General features: G+C 32.0%; 1 pseudogene across 1 annotated transcript; it reads right to left on the reverse strand.

The window, feature by feature from the left end:
• Window positions 1-350: 350 nt before the first annotated feature.
• Window positions 351-5,005, reverse strand: LOC114074348 (annotated as a pseudogene). Its single transcript, XR_003574712.1, has 2 exons — window positions 4,892-5,005; window positions 351-3,892 (listed from the first exon to the last, which is right to left on the reverse strand). The product of XR_003574712.1 is annotated as a 60S ribosomal protein L37-2-like (transcript).
• Window positions 5,006-5,536: the final 531 nt, after the last annotated feature.

Here is a 5,536-nt window from a genome sequence, read left to right on the forward strand (position 1 = left end):
TCATCTTCAAAGTTGTAAAGGAGCATGTCTACTCCTAAGAAAACGAACAACACTCCAAGAACTGTTAAAAATTTTTTTCACAAATACCTTTTCTCGAATTCCACTTCTTAACCATCATAAGTCACTGTTATCGTACAGATGAGGTAACAAGCCTTAGACATTTTCTCAATTTCTATGGACAACTGACAACAGAAAAAAAAATTGAATAACGTAGAACTAACCTCAATAGTTTTTCTTTCAAAAGCATCTCGGCCCAATCTCAAATATATTGATTTCTTTAGATTAATCTAATCTTTCTTTTAAATAGATCAACATCATGCGATGTTAATACAAAAAAAAAAAAACTCAACTTTCCAATTAAACTGTCACTTACAAACCAACTAAAATATTATAATATTAACATAACATACTCGACGGGAAATTTTGCTCCAATCTTTTTTAGGTCACCAACCTATGGAGCAATTGCACACCATCTATTATAATTCAATTCAAAGAAGCATAATGATGAACACGTGGGCCTTCCAAATAGATCTCAAAAGACTTGTGTAATCTCAATATGAAATAATGGTAAGCTTGTTTTTTCCAATAAGTTATCGCAGTCTTAAGATCCTTCTTCATAAAAATGCCAAGTTGAAATATGGACTTCGAAAATTTTAAGCACATAAATCTTTTAAAGGGCAACAAAACCTAAGGTAGAATGAAGCTACCAGTAATAGCCTCTCAAGTAACTGTCTCAAAGGCCTCAAGAAGAAGCTACTCCCTTTTTCCTAGGAGGTGCTTCAGTACCTTCTCTGAAATTGGCCAAGAACCTGCGGGGGACATTCTAAAGATACCTCATGTGGCCAGTTGTAGTTGTCTTTTTCTGCGAATAGCTTTCAAACTCCAATTGTATCCCTTTTATGGGCAGGACGGTAAGCACAAGCAGAGCAACGGCTCTTCTGGAGATGGAAGCTCCGTCTTCCACACCTCACTCGTAGTGTGTGGGTCTTGTTCCTCCTCTTACCAAAGCTTCCTGTTCCCTTACCCATAACGCAACAGTTGCAGAAACCCTCGCAACCTCCTCCAGAGCTTTCTCAACTCGGGATAATAGTAAGCTCAATATGAAAAAATGACTAAAATGACTGAGAGAAACCTATTGAGATAAGATCTATTTCAGTTTTTGCTTTGCCTCTCTCTTCTAGCAGACTGGAAAGCCTTTTGACAGTAAAATAAAAAATTTAACATTGCACGTGTTGGATACTCCAAATATACACTACTTTTAGCGAATCCGACATGCATTCATTGGTATCTTTGAAGATTCCGAACAACATAAGTGAAAACTGAATAAAAAGATGAGTTCTTCGAAAACAGACTCACTCCTCTAGCACATCTAATGATTAAAAGTAATCAAGTAGTTTCATCGAAGATGATAGAGATGCAGATCATTTAGGAGACAGGGTGTTTGAGTCAGTTAATATAAAACTGCAAATTCACAATGTGCTACGATCTCAATAAATTGTCCAAGAGAACGAACGAATGTGTTAAGGACTTACCTTCACGTATGCACATATTGAAATCAACCTGGTATTCTGCCAAGAAATCAAGTGATGTTGTCTGGCAAAGAAACTCACGTGGTTGGTTACTGCCCGGAATTTCTTGCCGTGGGAATATATAGAAATGTTACCATTCATAAAAAAAATTGACATAGACAATGCATTATGCAACATCCCTAAGTAAAAAATATAGGTTGCTTCTCAATAGGTGATAATTTGTTTTCATCAAAAGAACAAGAAACAATTTGTCTTCTCAAGACACTGAAATGCTCACTTGAGCTCCCTACTTGGGCTAACAGGTTCCACCAGAAATAATGCAGACGTCAGTTCTCCCAGTATTGTCAAAGACGTCTTAAGACCTGAAGCGAGGCTAAAAACATATTGAAGTGTTTTTCTTTGCTTAATGTGTGCTTCAGTGTTCTCATCAAGACACTAAGATAAAGGTTTCCTTGCGTATGAGTGTTTTTCGACAAAAATGATATTTCACATTATCGTGTAAAAAAATAATTTCTTTGTTCATAAAGAATTAACTTGGAGAAATGACATCAATCAATCAATTAAATAAGCATCAAATCCAAATAAGTTGAAGTAAACTATACCTATCTTTAATATATCCTTCAAAGAAACATTAGAAGATCAATTTTAAATTAGTTGAGCGGGAACCTAATGAACATGAGATTGATGAGTGAAGGCTTACAGATGGGTGATAAAGGATTGCTTGTGAGAGTCCATCAAAAAGGACAAACACTGAAATGAACTTCGCGGCGGAGTCCTAAACTTTGAGGTAGCTAATATCATACCGATCGTTTTTGAACTATTGTCTCCAAGTTGTGCTGGTAAGGTGTGCTGGTGACTTTGGTCATTATCAAATCTACAGCTACAAAATCGCCAGGAAGCTATTATGGTCCCTAGTTCTAGATCGAGTCGCTGGAAGATTAACTTAAAAGTCGGGTTCAATAGAGAGGTCTAAGCCCTTGTTCTTGTTCTTTGACTTGCCTATGCTGAAATTTGCAATTCATTGAGGGAATTGCAGACCTCAGAACTTATTTGAGAAAGTTCGGAATATTTGAAATTTGATAAAATTCAACTTATTTTATTAATAATGTCAACTCTCTAAATAGAGGTTTACATAGCAAGAGTCCTAATAAATTAGAAATAATAAAGTCCTATTAAATTAAAATAGTAAGAATCCTTATCCACTTAGGAAGTTATGGCCGACGAAAAAAGTAAAACAATAATTCAGAAATATTAAATCATTCTTGGGTCTGTAATATTGTTTCCCGACAAACGCATCAATAACAGAAGCTTGAAACTAAAGTAGCTCAAGATTATAAGATTAATAGTTGTATTTAATTTGAGGGGTTAATTAATCAATATTTTCACAATCCCAAATCAATTTAAGTATCTTCTATATTCTAGTCACTTAATCACAGGTAAAACTATAAAAGATGAAAACTTTTGAGGCAATAATACCTTTCTGAACAAAGATAGTGTTTTCAAATATAGAAAAGTAAATGGTCATGACATATAAAGGACTAATAAATTAACGTCAAGAAATATAAGAGTTAGAGAATCTGATAGTACACAACATTTTTCATTCACAAGGGAGGTTCAGATTACCTCTAAAAGTCAAATAGGAATGAAATCGTTTAGCATCCTCAGCGTGCACTCCGAAGAATTCTCTTGTCTAATTAACACAAGTGACAAAAGATATTAAGTCTTAACCCTTGTTATCTGCAGATTTACGTTACGAAGAAAATATTATAAGTAATTGTACACTATATATAAGCAAACAAATGAATAACCATAATTCACTTGGTGAGAGACTATTTCGGATTCACTCAGATAGCATGATTTTGCTTTCTTATTTATATCACAATAGAATATCGACAATCAAAATGCTAGCAAATACAGAAGTACAACCTCACTAGAAGCTAAAAGTAATAGGAAATTGAGATTCTATTGCTCAACAATGCAAATAAAGTTTTAATTGTTTAACTAAAGAAATCAAATACGCGTAAAATCTCTTCCTATACAGATAGGAAGATGTCCAAAGATGAAACATACACTATTTTCTATAAATGAAGTGAGTGAAATAAATAATGATATGTAATTTATAACTCTAGTACTGGCCCCGCAACAAGTTTTGAGTGTCTTCACCTTAGTATTTAGAGAGAAGTGCAAAATATACGTTAGTGTAGAGAATAATATCCATAGAGAAGAAGTCTTATTTCACAAGGTATTACCTTCAACTTCTCGGGTTTAAGCCTTCCCCTTGAATTGTTGACTTTGTGGGAAGTAATTTGTCTATGAGAAGAACGTGTTATGTATGTACTTCGAATCAATGGACCATTATATTCCTTCAAAGTTCAATGGATTTATCGATAAAAGATTTCCGAAGGAAAGCAAACCTCTAAAGTCTTATTTTACGTGGGTTTTTTCACCTTCATATTCAATTAGATGATACATGGATTTTACACACAAGAATAGGTCACAACTTGAAGTAAGAAATTGTCTTAATCCTTAATTTAACATCTCATATGGGGAATATAGAAGCAAAAATTTTGAACCTCTCTATATATGTTCTTTGTCATTCAATATTTACTCATAATATGTATTTATTACACTCGAGAAGGATCATATATCCTAAGCTCTAATTGGTGCCTTTTGTACCCAATACCTGGCATCTCTACAATCTTATGCTAATTATTGAAGTAAATATCAAGAACCTAAAATGAAATAACACTTTTACTATCATCCCAATGCAAATCTTAGTAAACTAAATCATTGAAAGAAGTGTTACACTATTTGATTTCACATTCTCTTATTAATTATCCTCTAGGGGATTGAGAGTTCTAGAAAATCAGAAAAGCATTGGAGAATCATAATGATAATACCACACATATTAGAGAAAAGATCGAATTGGAGGGCTTACTCGTGAATAAATTAAGAACGAACAGATGAATAAATGAAATGAAATAAAATTTCACAGAACACAAAAATTTACAGACATATTAGAGAAAGGATAAACTGAAGCGTTTACGAGTGAATAAACAAAAAAAACACAAATATCTAAGAAAGCATCCCAATTGTTTTAGAAGATGCACACACTACGAAAATAAATACACAAATATAAAATAATCAAAAAATCAGATCCAAACCTAAAACTAAGAAATAATACACTAATTAACTGGAAATTCAATCCAAATCATGAAACTTCTAGTTTAAAACTCATGCAAAACTAAAATAGAAAACTCATTCAAAGAAACTCCATAAAGAAGCTTGAATGAGACAATTCAAATAGAGGAGAAAGACGTAAAGCCAATCTTGGAATAAGTAGAAAAAGTAAAGGAACTTACCAATTACCATGACTTTTGATGTCTTTTTATCCAACTTCATGAGTGAACTTACAGAGAGCTTAAAGCTACTCCAAAAAAATAAACTTTAGAGGAAATTTTGAGTAAGGTGTAATGACAAGACACATGTTTCAAACTATCTACACGTGGAATGAGAGAACTCTAAAAACTTTATAGTATTATTAAGGATATAATTAAAATAATGAGTATATTTTTTGCGGAATAATTTTATAAGATTTTGTGAAATTAACTTATGCTCCTTGTGTTGTATTTGTTAAAAAACTCAAAAAATTAATACACATATTAAAGAATAGTGTTGACAAAATTATTTTTAAAAGAATTTATTGGAGAATTAATCTATAAAGAGTAAGATGTGTAAATATTTATAATCCAATACATTTTAAAATTTATACATAATTACATTAAGTTATAATTGCACTCTTAAAAAGGAGATCATTATCCGTATAGAAAGAGAGAGAGTGATTTATTTATTTTTTCACTATTTTATTTATGTGAATTCATATACTAAAGACATAATTAATATAAATATATTTATTTAAAAAGTGTGTGTTGTTCAAAATCAAATAGTTGTACTTATGTATTGCACATTGTATAATTAAAGAAATTTATCTTTGTTTTTATAATTAT

The sequence above is a fragment of the Solanum pennellii genome, chromosome 10 (assembly GCF_001406875.1).
Source record: "Solanum pennellii chromosome 10, SPENNV200".
Taxonomy (NCBI): domain Eukaryota; kingdom Viridiplantae; phylum Streptophyta; class Magnoliopsida; order Solanales; family Solanaceae; genus Solanum; species Solanum pennellii.